Raw genomic sequence first — 23,244 nt, 5'->3', positions numbered from 1 at the left:
ATGCAAAGCGACGACGGCCTTAATGCGCGTGTGCAGTAAGTTTCTACTCTTGCGGGTGATATTGGAAGCCGGAAAGAACTAAAGAGAACGGGCGGTGGGAGAAAGAGAGAAAGAAGCTCCCTGAAGATGGGGAGAAGGTGGGCGAGCGCGCTTCATAGCGGAATGGAGGGCTTTAGTGGCAGAAGTTACTAAGGGGAAATGTTAAGAGAAGATGGGGAAGGCAGGAGAAAACCGAATAAGGTGTTTTTGTCAAAAGTGAGGTAGAGAGACGAGTGCTGTTCTGGTATGAAGTGTAGACGGCGGGATGTGGAATCCCTAATTTTGTACTGCAGAGGCCAAAAATTAACCGTTTAGAAGCTAAACGACCCCGTCAAAGTTCCACAGTTGTAACCGTGAGGTGAGGTGAAGTCGCTCAGTCGTGTCCGACTCTTTGCGACCCGGTGGACTGTAACCTAGAGGCAGAATACTGGAGTGGATTGCCATTTCCTTGTGTAACTACTACATCTAGTTCTGTGAAAAATACCATTGGTAATTTGATAGGGATCGCATTGAATTTGTAGATTGCGTTTGGTAGTATAGTCATTTTCACAGGTATGCTGTTTCTTAACTGAAGAATTGACGGTTTAAAAACTTGCAATGTCAGCAGTTTTCTGAAACGCATCTGTTTTCAAGCATCTGTTTACAGCATACTCACAAAATTACCTACAGATCATTCCCAAATGTTCAGTGTTTTATATACTGGAACTTATTTTGACCTGTTTGAAACCACATGTGACTTAGGAATTAGGTGGTGCATGTCCCAATTTTTTGTTTGTTTGTTTGGGGGGGGGTGGTGGTGGTAAATGCAAGAGCAATATCTTCCGTAAATTAAAAGAAAACTGAAGCTATCATGTGATGTGCAGATGTTAGATACTGAACTAAAAGAAAACCAAAGTACTATCTAGTGATAAACGTGATATCATTAGTAAGGAGTTTTTTTTTTAAGTATTGTGCTAAGTTTGAGTAAACTCCCGAAGATAGTGATGGCCAGGGAAGCCTGGCGTGCTGCAGTCCATGGGGTCATACAGGACTGAGCAACTGAACAACAGCAGCAGATTATACTAAGTATTTAAAATGGATAACCCATGTAGTGTTTCATCTCTTAGAGTGTATTTATATGTGACAATATTTATTAATATTGTATAGTAACTTACAGAACTAATTTCATCATAAACTACATACCTAAACTACAAGTTCAGTCGCCAAGTTGTATCCAACTTCCCGTCCATGGGATTCTCCAGGGAAAGGTACTGGCGTCTGTTGCCATGCCCTTCTCAAGGGGATCTTCCTCACCCAGGGGTCAAACCAGTGTCTTTTACATCTCCTATATTGGCAGGTGGTTTCTTTACCAAGGGGCATAGTGAAATTTTGAACTTAAATAAAATATCCCAAAGTGCTACTCATTTGAATGAAACTCTGTCACTGTTAAAATATCACAGTGTGCTGGAATGCTTTTTATTTTACTAAGAGCATTCATTTTAGTCCATTAGTTCTGAATTCAAACTTTGAGCAGAAAGATTTTTTTTATATATTTAGTTCAGTTAAGATTGGCTCAATATTTTGTCTCTCTCAACCCATTCATGAATCTGTCTCTCACTAGTAATCCAACTATATGTATCTAGAACTGCAATCAAGATTTATCAAGAATAAGGAAGAAAAGAAATGGGAAAGGGTAGAAAGGAGTTCACTAGATATCTGACTTTCCTGAAGTTACTTTCCATTAGTAGAAACCAAAGTATATAAAATCAGTCTCTCTCTGGTTAATTCCCTTGAAAGGCAGAACATAACTCATTTCCCTTTGTATCCTGTTCTCTTTCATTAACCCAGAATCAGACTCATGGTAGATTCTCAGGAAACTGAATTTGAATGGTTCATAGGAAAAATTACAATAATAGAAAATTAAAATATTACTTTTAATCTAATATGATGTAGCTTTTATTTATATCAATTTGTATTCCTACAAGTTCCAAAGGTGCCAACCAATTAGCAATGAATATTAAATAGATCTTTCTAGGATTTTCCAAGGCAGAAAAGGACATAAATAAACCCTGATTTCCCCTCACAAAGAAATTCCTGAATAGGTACAGTATTTCATGCTTTAATTATAAGCATGAAATAATTAGTATATAGAAAAATAATAAATATCCCAAATTATAAAGAAAGATAATTGATGTGAAAACATTAGTTCATTTAATAGTGTAAATTACAAAGTGTTTTTCATATATTATGGGTTTTTTCCTTTTAGGTATTAAAGCAGACATTTTTTATGCCATTTTTTAAGATTTGGGAAGAATTAAATTTAACTAACTTGCTACTTGAGAAGCAGTATAGGGTTTTGATTAAGAACACTACCTCAGGAGGTAGCCTGTTTGGATTTGGATCCAGTGAGGCTCTGAGTGGATTACTTAACCTTACCTCAGTTTTCTTATCTGTAAAATAGAGAAATGATGGTACTTACTTTATCAAATTGTTGGAGGACTAAAAGTAATTCTTGTAAAACCTGGGATGTAATAAGCACTCTATTAATGTCAGTTCTTATTGCTCATAGACATAGATTATATCACAGGTAACCTTTTACTCAGTCCCAGGGCTTGTACAACTAAAATATTTTGCTCACTGTCTCTTTTTTTTTCTGATTGGACAAATTGAGCAGTATGCATTTTAATTGATTCAGGAAGAAGAAGGTGGATATGTGTTAGAATCTTGGACCATTTTATGAAAAAGCCACAACTTAACTTGTAGCTCGAGGAAAAGTACAGATGCACTTTAGGAAAATTAACCTGACTTTGATTGTTTAGCAGAGGTAGAAAGTGAGGATTAGAAGACTAGCAAGACTCCAGATGTGAGTTTCTGATTTGCAGCAGCAGGAGTAGAAAGGCCGAAAACATGTGATTCACAGATAATGGTTAAGACAGGCGGAGAAGCAGCAGAGTAGGGAGACCCAGGAAAAGACAGGGCTGCTTGTAAATAAAGTAGAGGGGGGCCAAGTTGTAGAACTGTGTGGGTGTGACACACACTGCACCAGCCAGTGGTGAGGTCACGAACATACCGGGTGCGCCAGCTGTGGCAGCACTTTATCCTAAAGATCTGGAGAGCCAGTCCATCTCAGGAGGCCCACTGTGGCATTTATAGATTATTGTTTGTTGGTGTTCAGTCGCTAAGTTGTGTCCAACTCTGCAACCCCATGGACTATAGACTCTCAGGCTCCTCTGTTCATGGGGTTTTCCAGGCAAGAATACTAGAGTGGGTTGTCGTTTCCTTCTCCAGAGGATCTTCAATAATGCATATTAATGAAATACTTAAATATATTTTTATGCATTCTTTATATTTTGGAAATTTGAAAAGGTAAAATAAAACATTTTGGCTACAGTATGAAGTACATTCCTGAAAATCCTCACGTTCAAAAAAAAAAAAAAAACTCACTTAAAATGACAGACTTTAAGGGAAAAATGGGTCGGGGAAAGACCACTCAAACCCTGAACAACTGAACTAGAGCAGTGGTTCTCAAACTTTGCTGCTCATTGAAAACACATGGAGAATATTTGAAAACTACTAATGCCCTGGCTCCCACCCCCAGACATTCTAAATTAAACGGTATGAGAGGAGAGCCTAGGCATCAGGATTCTAAAAGGTCCACAAGTGATGGTAACAGGGAGCAAAGTTTGAGAACCAGTCGACACCATTAACAGAGACAATAACAGTCCAAATGAGAACACATTTAAAAGAACGTGATATGTGAAATTCCTGACAAGTAAAGAAATGCTAGGGCTTCCCAGGTGGCGCTAGTGGTAAGGAACCCGCCTGCCATTGCAGGAGAGCAAGAGACAGTGAGTTCGATCCCTGGGTTGGGAAGATCCTGTCGGGGAGGGCATGGCAACACCCTCCAGTGTTCTTGCCAGGAGAATCCCATGGACAGAGGAGCCTGGCAGGCTATGGTCAGTTGGGTTGCAAAGAGTTGGACACGACTCAAGCGACTGAGCATGCACACAATGAGATGCTATAGTAACTTAGAGAGCTGTACCTTTAAAAAAAAATTGGAAGTATCTTGACAAATGACAGTTTATGGAAGACAGACACTGCTAATTGATGGAAGCAAGGGCAGAAGAGCATCACCGTCAAAAGTTGCAGACTTTGCACAAAATTAGAGATACCAGAGACAGATGGCTCTGACCTGTTGTCGTTGCTTTTGTGCAGATCTAGAAGAAATGCAAAATAAGCATTATCAATATGGAATACATGGCTGAGCTAAGCATAGGGGACAGCGGGATGCCACAGAGTGAAAACGTGTCATTTGGGTACCATATTCTTCCAGGCCAGGAGTAATCCATCAGTCAGCCATGTGACTTTTATCTGTTGGTTCTTGGTAGCACAGGACATTAAAGTGCTAGGAAAAATTACCTACATACCAACCTACCTCCTGCACTATTCTAACATTACTCCCCTATTTAACAATCACATGTGAGCTTATTTATACCACACAAAACTGTTCTAACAAAGCAGACTACTACTATTCCACTGCATATCTGATCTTTGACTTCGGTTAACCTGCCCTTATTTTATTTATCTCCTGTGGCTGGGGCTGTGTGGTCAGTCGCTTTAGTCATGTCTGACTCTTTGGACCATAGCCTGCCATGCTCCTCTGTCCATGGAATTTTCCAAGCAAAAATACTGGAATGGGTTGCCATTTCCTTCTCCAGGGGATCTTCCCAACCCAGGGATCGAACCTACATCTTCTATATTGCAGGCAGATTCTTTACCACTGAGCCACCAGGCAGGTTGGCCTTATGCCTCCTCTGACTTTGGCCTGAGAAGGTGCTTGATTCATAGAATTTGGGGCAACTTGATTTAAATAGCAAGAGTGCAACTAATCAAAATGGAGCACCCAGACTTGCACCTTTTCAATATCCTTTGTGTGTTTGCGTGTGTAAATTACTATTTTTGTGTAATCACTATTGCAAAGCAGATTAAGGAACATTATTTTAAGCTGAGTGCTTACCTTTTTGTAATTTTTGCTTGTCTTTTAAAGATAACTGTCTTTAGCAACTTGGATTGCAGTACAAATAAAATTATCCTGTCTTTTCACTGTGATTTTAGCATGATGGACTTGGAAAATGATATTGATGGCAGAAATTACTTGACTTATGTCTCTACGATCTTCAACCTAAACTTGCTTCTGATGGTATAATCCACACTGAAAGCATAGATTGATATAGATTTGTTGTAGACATAATGTGAGAGATCAAAGCTAATTTATTGATATACTGAGATTAGCTTATGAGCTATGAATAATGTGAGAAAGCATAGAAAGATAAATGGAGAAATGGAGTGGTGAAAGAAAGAAAGTGTAGTTGCTGAGTCATGTCCAACTCTTTGGGACCCCATGGACTGTAGCCTGACTAGGTTCCTCTGTCCATGGAATTCTCTAGGCAAGAATACTGGAGTGGATTGCCATTCCCTTCTCCAGGGGATCTTTCCAACCCAGGGATTGAACCTGGGTCTCCCACATGGTAGGCAGATTCTCTACCTTCTGAGCCACAGGGAGAGCTCTTGGAAATGGAGTGGTAGCATGAAGTATATAAATTGTCTTGACAAAACCAAGTTACCTTGAGTCACTAATGGAAAGCAAATGCCTGAAATTACATTAAAATATGTATGGAGTTAAAAATAAAAAGTCAAAGCTTTACCTTACTATTGGGTTGGTCAAAAAGTTCATTTGGGTTTTTCTTCAAGATGTTTTTCTGGAAAATTTTTCATTTTATAAGTTTTGCTGTAGTTGTTTGATTTTTTTACCTAAAATATAATTATTCTTCCACCTCTGCTGCCTTTCTCTGGCCCCCCAAATCATGGATTTAGACTTTAAGAGCTAGAAGGAAATCTAGGAATTTCCAAGTTCACTTCTCTCTTTTGGTGGATAGGAAACTGAGTCCCAACGAAGCTGAGAGAGTCTCTGAGGGTCACATAGCATAGCCAACAGTGAAGGCCTTCTTGATTCTAGTTCAGTACTCTTTATAGTAATTAGAAATAAAGTAACTTTTACTCACAAGACAAAATTTGAGTCTACATCTACAGATGATCAGCAGCACGTCCATGGATACATCATTGTGTGCCCTTGTAAGGTAGACTTTTTCAAAGATCAGAAGGAATTGATATCCAAGAATAAACAAAGGCAGCTCAACATTTTTCAGATATCAGTCCCATTGGGAAGAGTAGGAGAAGCAGATATGTATTGTGGTAGGCAGAATAATGCACCCCCCCACCCCCACCCAGGGATGTCCTGGAACCTGTGATTATTACCTTATATGACAAAAATGGGTTTTGCTAATGTAGTTACTATTAAGGATGTTTGGTGCAGAGAATATTCTGAATTATCTGAGTGGGCCCAACTCTAATCACTTAAAACCTTAAAACTGGAAGAGGGAGGCAAGAGAGTGGGTCTGAGAGTCCTACATGAGATCTGGTTCAGCTGCTGGTGGCTTTGAAGTTGGAGAAGGAGGCAGCCAGGAGCCAAGGCCTGTGCTGGTTTCTTGCTGAGAACAGCGCTTAGTGTTCAGCCAGGTAGAAAACAAGTATCTTGGTCCCAGGAAGAGAAGCATACCTGATTCTGCCCAAAAAACAAGTGAACAGGAAATGCATTCTCCTTTAGAGCCTCCAGAAAGGAAAACATTCTGCCAACACCTTGGATTTTAGTCCAGTCAGACCCATACCAGACTTCTGACCTTACAGTATGTAAAGTGATAAAGTTTTCTTGTTGAAGCCATGAAATTTGAGATAATTTGTTATGGAAGCAATGAAAAATTAATGGAGATGCACAGCCACTTAATTTATTATCTTTGTGGATTTTGACTAAAGAAACTCATTGAGAAAAGTAACTGTACTATCAGATAGAAGGAGAATTGGAGCATATTTGACCCTTTATAAAGAATGTAAGTACTATTGCTCATGACCATCTTTCTCTGAGGTACAGAGTCCTTGTAAATTCTAAACCTCTGCCCAGAATTTTTAGGTGTAAGCATTGGTTTCTTCAGCCTAGATTGCCATTTACTTCATATATGTTTCTTACTCATTATACTGGTGTTATAAGGTTTAGGCTCCACTGCCAGGGCAAGGAGGAGTGGTATGTGTTCAGCCTTCACTGAAATCTTAAGTCTTGATGAATTACTTAATTGTATTCTTCTTAGCCTCCATCTCACTTACGAATGTGTCCGTGGTTCTTTTTTTCCTGCTGGTTTCTATTCTGGATTTTATCTTCTTCAAAGTCATTTTGTTAGTAAATGACAAAGCCAGTCTTTGAACATAAGTGGTCAAGCACTGCACTGCAATTTTAACACTGTTGTCCCAGGGATATGCCCAATCAAATGACAAAATAAAGACCGTGATGTAAACAAGAGGTCATGTGAAGTTACTGGCCCAGATGTGGGCACTGTGAGTTTTCCTTCAGATTCTTGTTGAGGACTATTACAAAGAGACAAATTCAACAGTTTTAAATATTTTATTCAGTAATAAATGCCTCTGGTACATTATTTTTCTTCAGTAGTAGGCATCTGTATTGTTAATGTTAAACATCTCTCTAACCAGCTCACAGACCAAATTTTTTTAGAAAGTTGTGTTGGAATACAGTCACACTTGTTAGTTTATGTGTTAGGTATGCTGGCTGCTTTTGGATGACAATGGGTGGCTGTGACAGAAACCATATGGTCCACAAAATAATGAGTATCTGGCTCTTAACAGAAAATTTGCAGACCTCTGTTCTCTAATTTCAGCAAATGAGATTTCTAAATATCCATATTACCATTTATATCCATATTGCCAAATTGTCCTCTGCAAAGTTGGCACACTCATTCTCCTACCAGGGAAGTAAGCTAATTCATTATCCTGGTCAGCCTCAGATATGACCCTAATGCCCATTTTGACCAGCTTTGAGATATGGTCCCCGCATTTTTCTGAATTTAACAATTCACATCATGAATAACAAACAAACCAAAACTCAGATATAAGACTTCAGAAGAATGTCTGTGGTGTCTCCTCCTCTCTCCCTTTCTTCCTATTGTTAAATTGTCACTCTGGAATCGGAGAAATGTTTTCCAAGTCATTACCCCATGTGATAATTCCTGTAATGGGATTTTTTCATGCATAAAAATAATGATAGAAAATAATGATCTGCTTTTTAACATATGCATCAGAAACTCAATTAAAAACCACAGACATGTCATAGCACAGTGGATTAAAAGAAATTCTAAGCAGACAGTTGTTTTGGAAAACAGAAGGTAGTAATTCAAATGAAAAGCAACCACTGGTAAGGGGTATTTTTCTTTGTTTTCCAGCTGTTTAACAGCAGAGCTCTCTTATTTCTTGAGAATTTCCTACTTTGTGAGTTTGAGTGGGACATAGAACTCATTATATCAGCACTTTTTTTTTTTTTTTTTTTTTTTGCTGTTTCTTATAGCAAGAGAGACCTAGACTCAGGTTTATGACTATCTGACCTAAGGAGAACACCCTCTTGTGGTCATACACCCTCAGCAAGAGCACGTTCATAAAGGAGCCATGCTGTTGATGTTCCAGGTGGCATCCAGGGCATGCGGTCACACCAACAGTATTTTGATGTGCAAGCCCGAGTCTGTATTGTTTTGCAGTGCTGTCCACAGGATACTAACCCAGCTTTGCTATGTGTTTGGGACATGCTGCATGGTTATGTAACTTCTGGATCTTGTCCTCCAGCCTGTCCCACAATTATGTAGTTCCTGCATATCCATCAGTTACTTCCCTTCCTACTTGAATCAGCTCAAGTTGGTTTCTGGTTTCAAGTTGGCAACTAGGAATTCTGAATCCAGAAATCTTCTGGAAGTGTTGTGTTAGCAGTGAGCTACAGTGATCTTCAAACACTTTTAAAAAAAATTTTAAACCAAAACCACCATTATACAATGGAGAAGGCAATGGCACCCCACTCCAGTACTCTTGCTTGGAAAATCCCATGGATGGAGGAGCCTGGTAGGCTGCAGTCCATGGGGTCGCTAAGAGTCGGGCACGACTTAAGTGACTTCTCTTTCACTTTTCACTTTCATGCATTGGAGAAGGAAATGGCAACCCACTCCAGTGTTCTTGCCTGGAGAATCCCAGGGACGAAGGAGCCTGGTGGGCTGCCGTCTATGGGGTTGCACAGAGTCGTACACGACTGAAGTGACGTAGCAGCAACAGCAGCATTATACAAACTTACTTTAAAATCCTAAGTTTTTGCATTATAAATTTATTAATTATAAATAATATAATTCCTGTCACATAGTATTTTGTTTTGGAGAAGGAAATGGCGACCCACTCCAGTATTCTTGTCTGGAGAATCCCAGGGATGGGGGAGCCCGGTGGGCTGCCGTCTATGGGGTCACACAGAGTCGGACATGACTGAAGTGACTTAGCAGCAGTGTTTTGTTTATGTGCTTTAAAAGATTTATTTTTTCAAATCTTGGAATTGCAGATTTAAACTTAAAGTTTATGGCAAAACCCATACTTATCAAACCCATCAACTGACTTTATTTTCACTTAAAAAAAATGTTACCATGCATTCCATGAAAACTGCTGGAAAGTTAATCCATCATGAGCTCTGAAAATCCATGCACATCTTTTCTGGATGTGCTGTTAATGTGAGGTCTTGGTCATGTTTTTTTTTTTTTTTTTTTAACCTGGGCTAATTGTATGCCCTGTTCAGCTCAACTTCTAGGTAGTACATAATAACAATCATTTTTAATTCTTTTAAAACTGTTTCAGTGTGCACCAGTCACTTGGAGTTGTTGATATGTGCTAAGGGCTTTTTTTTTTTTTTTTTTTTTTTTGCGTACGTGTGGCAGGTTGGAAATGCTGGGAATTAACACCCCCAGAAAGTAGTCTTCAGTCAGGGACTGTCAAGAAGGGTTTGTATATGCCAGTCATCAACCAGGTGGGATACTTCAGATGGGTTATCTCCAGTCACTCAATGTCATAGCCAGCGTATACTGTACTTTCCACTGCCTGCCTTCCTTCCTTGTAATGCTTCTCACTCCAGTACTGGCTTCCCCTGAATAAACTAACTGCACTTGAATTCTTGCCTCAGGGTCTGCCTTTGGGACAATGCAGACTAAGCCTGATATCATGAATACTTCTTCCTTTCAACAAGGCCTATATCTTATCTGAGTTTGAGGATCAGTTCAGTCATTTAGTTGTGTCTGACTCTTTGAGACCCCATGAAGCGCACCACACCAGGCCTCCCTGTCCATCAACAATTCCCAGAGCTTTTGCAGACTCATGTCCATCAAGTCAGTGATGCCATCCAACCATCTCATCCTCTGTTGATCCCTTCTCAGTCTTTCCCAGCATCAGGGTATTTTCCAATGAGTCAGTTCTTCTCATCAGTTGACCAAAGTATTGGAGCTTCAGTATCAGTCCTTCCAATGAATATTCAGGACTATTCCTTTAGGATTGACTGGTTGGATCTCCTTGCAGTCCAAGGGACTCTCAAGAGTCTTCTCCAACACCACAGTTCAAAAGCATCAATTATTCGGCACTCAGCTTTTTTATAGTCCAACTCACATATTCATACATGACTACTGGAAAAACCATAGCTTTGGCTAGGTGGACGTTTGTTGGCAAAGTAAGGTCTCTGTTTTTTAAGATGCTGTCTAGGTTGGTCTTAACTTTTTTTCCAAGGAGCAAGCATCCTTTAATTTCATGGCTGCGGTCACCATCTGCAGTGATTTTGGAGCCCAAAGTCTGTCACTGTTTCCATTGCTTCCCCATCTATTTGCCATGAAGTGTTGGGACCAGATGCCATGATCTTTGTTTCTGAATGTTGAGTTTTAAGCCAGCTTTTTCGCTCTTTCACTTTCATCAAGAGGCTCTTTAGTTCCTCTTTGCTTTCTGCCATAAGGGTGGTGTCATCTGCATATCTGACATTATTGATAGTTCTCCCTGTAATCTTGATTCCAGCTTGTGCTTCATCCAGCCTGGCATTTTGCATGATGTACTCTGCATATAAGTTAAATAAACAAGGTGACAATATACAGCCTTGACATACTCCTTTCCCAATTTGAAACCAGTCTGTTGTTCCATGTCCTTTTCTAACTGTTGCTCCTTGACCTACATACTGATTTCTCAGGAGGCAGGTAAGGTGGTCTGGCATTCCCATCTCTTTAAGAATTTTCCAGTTTGAGGATAGCTATATCCTAACCACAGTCCTAGTCATCATCTGATTTCACCTGACCATCTCTTTTTCACATGATACACAGGATGACATGGGTCTTCTGCCCTGCCCCACAGACCTGTCTATTCAGGCCTTTTCAAATATCCCTGGGCAAGCAATCACTGCTGCTACCTAAGTTTGTTTAAAGTGGGTTGTTACTTAACAACCTGAACTGGTCTGAACAGCTGAAACACCCATCTCTGGTCCCTTAATCAGGTCGCTGCCTGACACTTCAGTCAGAGTCCATGATACAGCAACAACTGAAGGACAAGGATGACCCCATTATGTGACTGTGCCCCAGGAGCCCTCCTTTTCCCTAACCCCATGGTGATCTAGTTGTGGCATCCAGAAGCCTGGGCTACACTCAACTTGGTGATTTTGGTCATGAAGAACAAGAGTTGTGCTACCCATGCCTCTTTCCTGGGATAATGGTGTACACAATGGTAAATTTGTAAGGCCCCAAAGTTTACAGAGAAGTCATTCATGTAAGCATTTCCAGTATTAGTGGCAATCAAATCCTTAAACTAAAGCCTTTTTGTCCCTATCATATTACCCCTCTGAATCTGGCAATCTATAGATCTTTCTGTTTAGAAGAGTGTCTTAGGACAGAGTCCCCAGAAACACAACTTGAAGCAAGAATTTATTTGTATGTCAGTGATGTGCTAAGGAAATGTTTCCAAGTGAAATCAGTAAGGAAGCGAAAGATGCAAGAGGTGAAGGGAGGGAGAGCAAGCAGAGATGAGTTCCCAGGTGAGGTCTCACCGAGGGTAGTTTCAGTCTGACCCACAGAGAATGTTAGTGTGTGAGTTGACACCATGTATTTTTGTCCTCACCCTAGGACAAGGACTTGGGCTTTCATAACACGCACCCATCTCTCTTTTGGGAAGGCTGAGGGAGGCAGATTTCTAGCTCACTGTGAATGAGAACAAAGCCCAACCAGCCTAAGCAAAGATGTATATCAATTAATGTAACTGAACTGTCCACAGATTCTTCCAATTTTAGGGTTTGGGAATCTTGATTTATAGGTTCATGTTGCCAAAATGAACACCAACTTCATTTTGATTCTTGGAGCTCTGTCCTCTGGGTGCTGGACTCATTTATACCCTAGATCTCCTCATGGTAGCATTATGGGGCCTCACACTCTTCTCACATTGTCTACAAGTTCCTGAAGCTTCTACAGAAGAGCAAGGAAACTTCCTTGGAGGACTTAATAAGTCTCATATTTCATTGGTCAAAATGTGATCCATGCCTATCCCTGAACTAGCCACTGTGATCAGGTGCAAGATGCTTGGCTGGACTTAACACAGGGGTGAGATCTACCCTCGCAAACCACACAGCTCCTTTGTACTGGGGATGGGGGTGTTCTGTTGAAAATGAGGTCCAAGGGGAAAAAAAGGGGAAATGGATGCTGTGGAAGAAGCCAGCAAGTTTCCACTCTTCTTTAGGATGCAGCAAAGCTCCAATATTAAGATGCCCAAGTAGCTTATAAATTTAGTTATATTGAGCCGAATCATAGCCCCTGTATATAATAGCTATCATATCTCTAAAATACTATTAGACTGTCTTTTTCCTTTTGAGTTTGCTTGATGTTTTTAAAATAGAACCATGAATCTCAATTTGGAAATAAAGGTTTAAAGATATCTGACATTTATAATTTCTATCCTTTCAGAGATAAATCCTAAAATCTTCTGTCTCAGAATATAATTATTTTTTCCAGATACCCATGCTTACAAACTTTCTGGACAAATAGCATTGCCCAGGACCATTGCAAGTCAAAGCTACACATTGAATAGAATGAGCTGTGCAAAATAAACATTTTGGTGTAGGTCCAAAAGAACTATACCTTTTTATATCTGAGAAAATGGTTTAAAACTCACCGCATACACAGGAGTAAGTAGTTTAATGTTACTTCTTTAAGTGTGCCATCAGAACTTTTTTTTTTTAATAGAATTATATGAAAGACTCACTAGTTTATTTCCATGGAGAATTGGTTTCTTTTTAAAGATATTACACTAAGGAATATTCCATACAAACAACTCATATTTTCTATAGTCTTTTTTTTAAAGTTTCTTTTAAAGATTGAACTATTCATATCAGGGTTTTCTGAATCAGACCAGGGCTGATGTTACAACAAGATAATACTTTTGCAATCTTCAGTAACAGGCCAAGATGGCATGGGCTATTTTAGACCTTACTGAGATACATCATAATTTAGAAGCTGTGATAGTAAATGCTGGCATACATATAAATAAGTAAAGTAGCTTAAACAGTAGTTTCGAGCTTTTTTTTTTTTTTTCAGATTTTTTTGTTACCCAAAAATGTAATAACATACACATTTGGACAGATAATCAAGAGTAGAACTGGTTAATTTAGCAGTATAGAGATCTTTCAATGTGTTCTCTAACAATATTTCCTCTTAGAAAATTACCCGAAGGAAATCATTAGAGAACTTTTACAGTTAGGAAAAGTTATAGGAATAGAATAATGCCATTTCTGATCTGTATAAGTACATTTCTGATGAAAATTTAAAGAAATTAAGTTGTTGTTTTTTTTTCTCACATCCCAGATCAACTTGATCTGATGAGCTTCTTTAGTGGAATCAGCTTCCTGAGACTGCTAATTATATTCACATTGATGAGGTTAAATTTCTAAGTTTGAAAGGCCGAAGGAAAGATCCCAGTTGGATAACAATATCAAAAATCCCATTTTGTGGAGGGAGATCTATCTGAGTTAGCATCACACCCAGGAAATTCTAGATCTCACAGATCTTCTTTTCTCAATTTTTCCAACTCTGTTTTTCATTTTCTTTGTCAATTGAACCAAGCTCCTAGTGTTATCTTATGCTATATTAACAAATAAGATAGTTTGCAGATATTCCCTTAAGAAAAAAGATACTTATTTCTGTCCTTTATTTTTGATAATATAAAGACAATGTTTTGCAAAATGGCTGAGTTATTTGAGAACCCACCTGGCCCAAAACCGAAGCATCAGACAAAAATTTGTCATTCCAACTCCTGTATATCTTCCTCTACCCCTTTCTTCATCATTGCCAACATTCTTGAATGAGCAATTTGCTCTCACTGCCTCCACTTCTTCAGTGCCACGTCTCTCCTCCACCTCCCACCATCTGGCTTGTACCCCCATCATTCTGCTGAAACTTTCTTCAAAAATTATGACTGATAATAGGCAGAGCTTCTTAATACTCATTCCACTGTCTGCAAAAACTGGATGCTGAGTTTTATGTCCTTTGTTTGAAAATATACCTCCTTCCTTTCTTGATGTATAGGACCTACTGTCTCTGTTTAATTTTTCTTTTTATAACATTCCCCACATTTTCAGTTTATACCCTCTCTTTTGGCATCTTTACTGGAAGCATTTTTTAAAAAGAAATATAACAGATCAAGCTAACGTACCACTCCTATTCTTTCCCTCTCTTTTCTCCTATTCTGAAGTTGTTTTATCATTAATATACTTTTCTACATTTGTGTGTCTGCATATAGTGTATGTTACTTTGTTTTAAAACTCACATATACAGAATCTCTGCAGCTTGCTTTTGCTGAAGATTATGTATTTGAGATTTATCTGTTTTGATATATCTAGATTTAGTTCATTTTAATTTCTGTGTTTATGAATTAATGTAATCTTCTGTTTATGAATTAATGTCAGTTTCAACTACCCTTTAAATACAGACTCTTAAAATTAAGACTGTTTTTAGAGCAGTTTTAGGTTCACAGCAAAACTGAAGGGAAAGTACAGAGATTTCCCATATACCTTCTACCACCAACACATGCCTAACATCCTCCATTATCCACATCTCCCAACAAAGTTACATTTGTTACAGTTGATGAGCCTACATTGACACATCATAGTCATCCAAAGCCCATAGTTTATATCACCATGCACTTTGGGTGTTGTATATTCTATGGACTTGGGAAAATGTATAATGATGTGTATCCACCATTATGGTATAGAATAGTTTCACTGCCCTGAAAATCCTCTGTGTTCATCCTGCTCATCCCTTCCTCAAGCCAGACCCATGAAAACCACTGATCTTTTTACTGTCTCCATAGTTTTGTCTTTTGATAAGAAGATCATATAGTTAGAATAATATAGTCTGTAACCTTTTCTGATTTGCATCTTTTTGCTTTGTTCCATCTTCTGAATAAAATATGAACAGGGACACCTGCTGGGAGAGAAAGGTGTAAAAGATCAGGTAGAAGATTGAAGAGAAAGGATCCATCACCACTACCATCATCCCAGGGAGCAAAAAAACTGACTTATTAGAGAAATGTAACAAGATTTCTGGGTCCTCTCAAGATTCAAACTGTGGCCTGAGACTAGATTTAAAACAAAACGAGTCATCTGTGTGATTCCTATGACAACTAACTTTTTCCTGTTTGGGTGCAAAAAACTCTGAAGCAAGATGTATTCACACATGGATTGGGGTTTTATAGGGTGAGCTCAATTGAGAGATGGAACAGGGAGTAGAAAGTATTTGCAAAGGAGTACTATGCCGATGATAATAGAATCTGTGCTGAAGAAGACAGAAAGTGATGAGAGGAGATTGATAGATAACAAGAAAGTGGCAGGATAAAGGGATCAAATGCCTCCACATCACTGAAGAACCATGTGGTTGTATGGAAGTACTTGTATCAATAAACTGCACAGCTATGCAGGAGGAAGTTAGATCTTTCAACTTGAAAAGGTTCATTTTTTTAAAAGATGTAAAGATCCTACATGTCACCATAAAACAAGTAACTGAAGGGGCAAAAGGTAAATGAGAGTGGATTATGGAAATCAAGAAATTGAGAAGCTGGGGCTTTTTGATGGGTCATCCACTTATTGAAATCACCAAGGATAAAAGTCAGAAACCAAATGGAATAGAAGACTTTTCTGGGAACAGAAGACTAGTGAAAGAGGAGGTGTGACTAGGAGGTGAGCAGAAGAGTGGGAGAAGACATAGAAAGAATGCTATATACCCCAATGATGTCAGCATTAAAAGAACAGAGACTTTTGCAGGAGGGAAAGGGTGAGATAATTTGAAAGTAGCAAGGAACAGACCTACCTCAACTCCTGGCTCTGATGTTTGCTCAGGACCCAGTAAGATTATAAGTAAAGCAAAGAGATGAAGGGAATATTTGAAGAAAGGAGAACAGCTGGTCACAGGTTGGGATCACAGGAGACACTGGAAGGGTTTGTGTGAGAAGAGAGGTAAGTGGAGAAGACAAATAGAATTTGTGAGGAAAAGAACCAGTTAGAGAGGCTGGGCCTCCTGCAGATTGGTGAAGTATTGAATACCTGGGGAGGTGAAGATGATGGGATTAGTGGTGAGAGGCTCACCTTGGGGCTTCCCAGGTGGCGATAGTGGTAAAGAACTCGACAGTCAGTGCAGGAGACTTAAGAGACAAGGGTTTGATCCCTGGGTCAGGAAGATCCCCTGAAGGAGGGCATGGCAACCCACTCCCATGTTCTTGCCTGTAGAATCCCATGGACAGAGGAGCCTGGAAGTCCATAGGGTCACACAGAATCAGACACAACTAAAGTGACAGCATGCACGCCCATATCTGGTGATACTCTCAGTGGTGTGTTAGCCTCAGGCATTAATTTGCAGTGTGGCCTCAGGACTGCTAGTCTGTCAGGAGCTGAGAGCTCTAGAATCATCTGCCACAATTAGTTCCATTACCTTGGACAAGGCACCAAGCCTCTCAAAACCTCAGTCTTTGCACATGTGCAATGAGTAGTTGGTCTAAATAATATTTTTAATTTTTTCAGATATTTAAAATATCTGAGAATAAAGAAATGGGGTCATGCCACTGGTAAGTTTGTAGTACTAAAATTAAATATTCATCTTGCAAATCAATGATGTATTGGGAAATAATATTAGGAAGAATGAGAAATATCTGAGAATTTATACATCTGCTACATTTGGCCTCAAAACGTGTTAATGATCTCAGCAGAACAAATAAGTGACAGAACAATTCAGCATATTTTAGAGACATTTGGTTATGCCTCCCTGCTAAGGCAGATACACTTCATAACTCATAAATATGAGTTGGTAATATATTTATGATCTCTCAAATGCTAAATCGTAAAGTTGAAACTGAATTGCCAACCCTTATCTCTCATCCTTTTTCCATTCTCTTGTCCCCCCATCTAATCTGTACTATTAGTTAACAGTATTATTCTAATTATAACAGTAGAATAGTGTATGAATGAGACATTTGAAAACATATAATTGGTGAAGGCAATGAGTTAGTGATTAAAATGCTCCTTCAAAATTAATATTTTTAATATTTAGATTAATTTTCTAACCTACTTGGTTGAATTGATGGATCAATTCAGTCAGTCCTATAACCACACTAGTAATGTACTGATTAAAAGTTGGAGTGTGTTGCTGTGCTCTCCTCCAGGGTAAAAACTGCTTATTTCAATCCAAATTGTGGAACAGCTTTGTCTCTAATCAGATGATGAATCATCCTAGCTGTGGAGCTTTTCCTGAGATCTGGCTATGTAGCTGAGTTTGGTGTCCTGGTAGGCATTTTGTCAAATGGCTTAGATTCGTTAGGGAGAGAAGTCTCTCAGGAAAAAAAACACATCAAAGCTTGAGCTTGTTTGGAAAAGGACATTATTTAATATAAAAGGTAGGTAATGGGGACATTAAATATTCCTTGTTTTAAAATAAAAATGCTATATATTGGAGTGAAACACCTTATTGGACATGACTAAGCAACCATCACTCTCACTTTCAAAAACCTTATACATGTGAATTAATTCCACTCAAGCAGAGTTAAAGCTGGAATATTTCAGGAGTTGAAAAATATATTTGCATATGAATGAAAGTGGTTAAGTAGTATCTTTTTCTTGTGATACTGAATGTAGCTTTAAAATTTTGTGTTTGAGAAACATGGCATAGTAGCTTAGTTTCATCCTAGATATTGTACCTACAGTTTGAGTCATTGGCCACTAGATGGCAGGGCTGTAATAAAAGATCACAAGCCATAACGAGCATTCAGGGCTGTGCTGTGCTTACTTCCTCAGTTCAGTCAGTTCAGTTCTGTCGCTCAGTCCTGTCTGACTCTCTGCAACTCCATGGACTGCAGCATGCCAGGCTTCCCTGTCCATCACCAACTCCTTGAGCTTGCTCAAACTCATGTCCATCGAGTCAGTGATACCATCCAACCGTCTCATCCTCTGTCATTCCCTTCTCCTCCTGCCTTCAATTTTGTCAAGCATCAGGGTCATTCCTAATGAGTCAGTTCTTTGCACCAGGTAGCCAAAGTATTGGCGTTTCAGCTTCAGCATCAGTCCTCCAGTGAACATTTAGGACTGATTTCCTTTAGGATGGACTGGCTGGACCTCCTTGCAGTCCAAGGGACTCTCAAGAGTCTTCTCCAACACCACAGTTCAAGAACATCAATTCTGCGGCACTCAGCTTTTTTTATAGTCCAACTCTCACATCCATACATGACTACTGGAAAAACCATAGCTTTGACTAGATGGACCTTTGCTGGCAAAGTAATGTCTCTGCTTTTTAATATGCTGTCTAGGTTGGTCGTAGCTTTTTTCCCAAGGAGCAAGCATCTTTTAATTTCATGGCTGCAGTCACCATCTGCAGTGATTTTGGAGCCCAAGAAAATGAAGTCTGTCACTGTTTCCATTGTTTCCTCATCTATTTGCCATGAAGTGATGGGACCATTGCCATGATCTTAGTTTTCTGAATGCTGAGCTTTAAGCCAGCTTTTTCATTCTCCTCTTTCACTTTCATCAAGAGGCTCTTCAGTTCCTCTTCACTTTCTGCCTTAAGGGTGGTATCATCTGCATATCTGAGGTATTGATATTTCTCCTGGCAATCTGGATTCCAGTTGGTGCTTCATCCAGTCCAGCATTTTGCAGGATGTACTCTGCATAGAAGTTAAATAAGCAGGGTGACAATATACAGCCTTGACACACTCCTTTCCCAATTTGGAATCAGTCTGTTGTTTCCAGTCTGGTTCTAACTGTTGCTTCCTGCCCTGCATACAGATTTCTCAGGAGTCGGGTCAGGTGGTCTGGGATTCCCATCTCTTTCAGAATTTTCCACAGTTTGTTGTCATCTACACAGTCAAAGGCTTTGGCATAATCAATAAAGCAGAAATAGTTGTTTTTCTGGAACTCTTGCTTTTTCCATGATCCATCAGATGTTGGCAATTTGATCTCTGGTTCCTCTGGCTTTTTAAAATCCAGCTTGTATATCTGAAAGTTCATGGTTCACATTCTATTGAAGCCTGGCTTGGAGAATTTTGAGCATTACTTTGCTAGTGTGTGAGATGAGTGCAATTGTGTGGTAGTTTGAACATTCTTTGCCATTACCCTTCTTTGGGATTGGAATCCTTGGCCACTGCTGAGTTTTCTAAATTTGCTGGCATATTGAGTGCAGCACTTTCACATCATCATCTTTTAGGATTTGAAATAACTCAACTGGAATTCCATCACCTCCACTAGCTTTTTTTGTAGTGATGCTTCCTAAGGCCCACTTGACTTTGCATTCCAGTGTGTCTGACTCTAGATGAGTGATCACACCATCATGGTTATCTGGGTCATGAAGATCTTTTTTGAATAGTTCTTTTGTGTATTCTTGCCACCTTTTAATATCTTCTGCTTCTGTTAGGTCCATACTGTTTCTGTCCTTTATTGTGCCCATCTTTGCATGAAATGTTCCCTTGGTATCTCTAATTTTCTTGAAGAGATACCTAGTCTTTCCCAGTCTATTGTTTTCCTCTATTTCTTTGCATTGATCACTGAGGAAGGCTTTTTATTTTTCCTTGCTATTCTTTAGAACTCTGCATTCAAATGGATATATCTTTCCTTTTCTCCTTTGCCTTCTCATATTTTCTCAGCTATTTGTAAGGCCTCCTCAGACAACCATTTTGCCCTTCTTCATTTCTTTTTCTTGGGGATGGTCTTGATCACTGCCTCCTGTACAATGTCACGAATTTCTGTCCATAGTTCTTCAGGCACTCTATCTAATCCCTTGAATCTATTCATCACTTCCACTGTATAATCATAAGGGGTTTTATTTAGGTCATACCTGAATGGTTTTCCCTACTTTCTTCAATTTAAGTCTGAATTTGGCAATAAGGAGTTCATGATCTGAGTCCCAGTCATCTCCCAGTCTTGTTTTTTGCTGACCGTATAGTGCTTCTTCATCTTTGGCCACAAAGAATATAATCAATCTGATTTCTGTATTGACCATCTGGTGATGTCCATGGGTAGAATCTTTACTTGTGTTGTTGGAAGAGGATGTTTGCTATGACCAGTGTGTTCTCGGCAAAACTCAGTTAGCCTTTGGCTTAGTCTTTCAGTTGTGTCCAACTCTTTTGGACTGTAGTCTTCCAGGTTCCTTTGTCCATAAGGATTCTCCAGGCAAGAATACTAGAGGGGGTTATCATGTCCTCCTCCAGGGGATTGTCCCAACCCAGGGATCCATCCCAGGTCTCCTGCATTGCAGGCAGATTCTTGATCATCTGAGCCACCAGGCATGAATACTGGAGTGGGTAGGCTATCCCTTTCCCAGCAGATCTTTCTGAATCCAGGAATCAAATCGAGGTCTCATGCATTGCAGGTGGATTCTTTACGAGCAGCTAGCAAGGAAGCCCGGACATTCTGTAGGCACAGGCAATTGAAAGAGCCGACAAGTGGAAAGCCTTGTAATGTGATTTAAAAGCACAAGTTAAGCACATACTTAGGATTTTTGTTAATGCTGGCGGTGTAGAAATGAATATTATATTGTCTCCATTCTCAAAGTGTTGATAGTCTCGTAGCCAAGACTACTATATGTGTGAATTTTTTTAAAGCATTATGATAAAAAGTGATAAATAGTATTATAGTTTTTTTTTTTTTTTCAAAGTAATGAGAACATAAGGACTATTGCAAATAATTCAGCATCGGAAGAAGATGTCAAGGTAAGGAGTTATTAGAAAATTATAAAGAAGGTAAAATCTGAGAGAGCTCATCTTTTTATAAAAAGACAGAAACCTATTGTAAAGCCAAAAAGTACAAAGGAAACTTATCTGTAACTGTTATGGACAAAGTGGCAATATAAAATTTTTAATATTAAAAAAAAAGAAAAATGAATTTACTATTTTTTATGTAATCTTTACTTCTATTTAGGCTTCCCTGGTGGCTCAGCAGGTGAAGTGTCTGCCTCCAATATGGGAGACCTGGGTTCAGTCCCCAGGTCGGGAAGATCCCCTGGAGAAGGAAATGTCAACCCACTCCAATACTCTTGCCTGGAAAATTCCACAGACAGAGGAGCCTGGTAGGCTACAGTCCATGGATTGCAAAGAGTCACACAAAACTAAACAACTTCACTTACTTCTAATCTGGTGGTCCTCCACCAGAGACAGTTTTGACTTCCATAGCACCTTTGGCAATATCTGGAGACATTTTTGATCATCACAGTTAGGGAGAGGATGCTACTGGCATCCAGTGGTCAGGGTTGCTGCTAAACAGCCTATTATGCACAGGACAGGTGCCAACAAGACAGAAATTACCTGGCCCCAAATGTCAACATTGCCAAGGTATTGTAAACACAGCCGAATGTATACACAGATTTAAAACTGGGGAAGAGGACAGCAGTAAAAGTTCAGTGTTTAGGAATGAGTTCAGTTCGGAATGTGAAAACTAGAATTTTGTCTCTGGCGTCTGAAAAGAGAAGTTAGAAACAGCACCTTGAATTAAATATATGTAAGCAGGCAAGCTGGAGAAGGCAATGGCACCCCACTCCAGTACTCTTGCCTGGAAAACCCCATGGATGGAGGAGCCTGGTAGGCTGCAGTCCATGGGGTCGCTAAGAGTCGGGCACGACTTAAGTGACTTCTCTTTCACTTTTCACTTTCATGCATTGGAGAAGGAAATGGCAACCCACTCCAGTGTTCTTGCCTGGAGAATCCCAGGGACGGGGGAGCCTGATGGGCTGCCGTCTATGGGGTCGCACAGAGTCGGACATGACTGAAGCGACTTAGCAGCAGCAGCAGGCAGGCAAGCCCCACTCAGCAACATTTGAATATGTGCGGATGGAACGGGAGCAACACAAGCTTAATTTTGCCTTGGCAAATAAAGGTTAGAGTGGAGTGGCCAGAGTCAGCACCATGGAACCAGGCAGGCCAGGGTTTGGATCTAACTCAGGCATTGATCAGCTGGGTGACTCATTTTACTTTCTAAGTTTCCATTCCTTTAAAATGGAGGATTTTTTGAAAGAATTGGAAGTGTAGGTAAAATGCCTAGGACATGCCAAGTGCTTAATAAATACTTTTAGAATCTTAACTATACTTCTCCCCCAGTTGTCTTCATCACTTTTGGAAAATTGGTTAGTCAGGATATAACTATATTGCATAATACTGAATAGAAGAGATAAGAAAGCCTTCTTCAGTGATCAATGCAAAGAAATAAAGGAAAAGAACAGAATGGGAAAGACTAGAGATCTCTTCAAGAAAATTAGAGATACCAAGGGAACATTTCATGCAAAGATGGGCTCGATAAAGGACAGAAATGATATGGACCTAACAGAAGCAGAAGATATTAAGAAGAGGTGGCAAGAATACACAGAACTGTACAGAAAAGATCTTCACAACCCAGATAATCACGATGGTGTGATCACTCATCTAGAGCCAGACATCCTGGAATGTGAAGTCAAATGGGCCTTAGAAAGCATCACTACGAACAAAGCTAGTGGAGGTGATGGAATTCCAGTTGAGCTGTTTCAAATCCTGAAAGATGATGCTGTGAAAGTGCTGCACTCAATATGCCAGCAAATTTGGAAAACTCAGCAGTGGCCACAGGACTGGAAAAGGTCAGTTTTCATTCCAACTCCAAAGAAACGCAATGCAAGGAATGCTCAAACTACCACACAGTTGCACTCATCTCACATGCTAGTAAAGTAACGCTCAAAATTATCCAAGCCAGGCTTCAGCAATACGTGAACCATGAATTTCCTGATGTTCAAGCTGGTTTTAGAAAAGGCA

At 39.6% G+C, this 23,244-nt stretch overlaps 1 long non-coding RNA gene across 1 annotated transcript; it reads left to right on the top strand.

The window, feature by feature from the left end:
• Nucleotide 1: 1 nt before the first annotated feature.
• Nucleotides 2–15,915, top strand: LOC120877277. The gene is made up of 2 exons (XR_005724309.1): nucleotides 2–137; nucleotides 15,420–15,915. It is a non-coding gene; the product is annotated as an uncharacterized LOC120877277 (long non-coding RNA).
• The last annotated feature ends 7,329 nt before the right edge of the window (nucleotides 15,916–23,244 follow it).

Source organism: Oryx dammah, unplaced genomic scaffold (assembly GCF_014754425.2).
Source record: "Oryx dammah isolate SB20612 unplaced genomic scaffold, SCBI_Odam_1.1 HiC_scaffold_18, whole genome shotgun sequence".
Taxonomy (NCBI): Eukaryota; Metazoa; Chordata; class Mammalia; order Artiodactyla; family Bovidae; genus Oryx; species Oryx dammah.
This window is presented reverse-complemented; position numbering and strand designations above follow the sequence as displayed.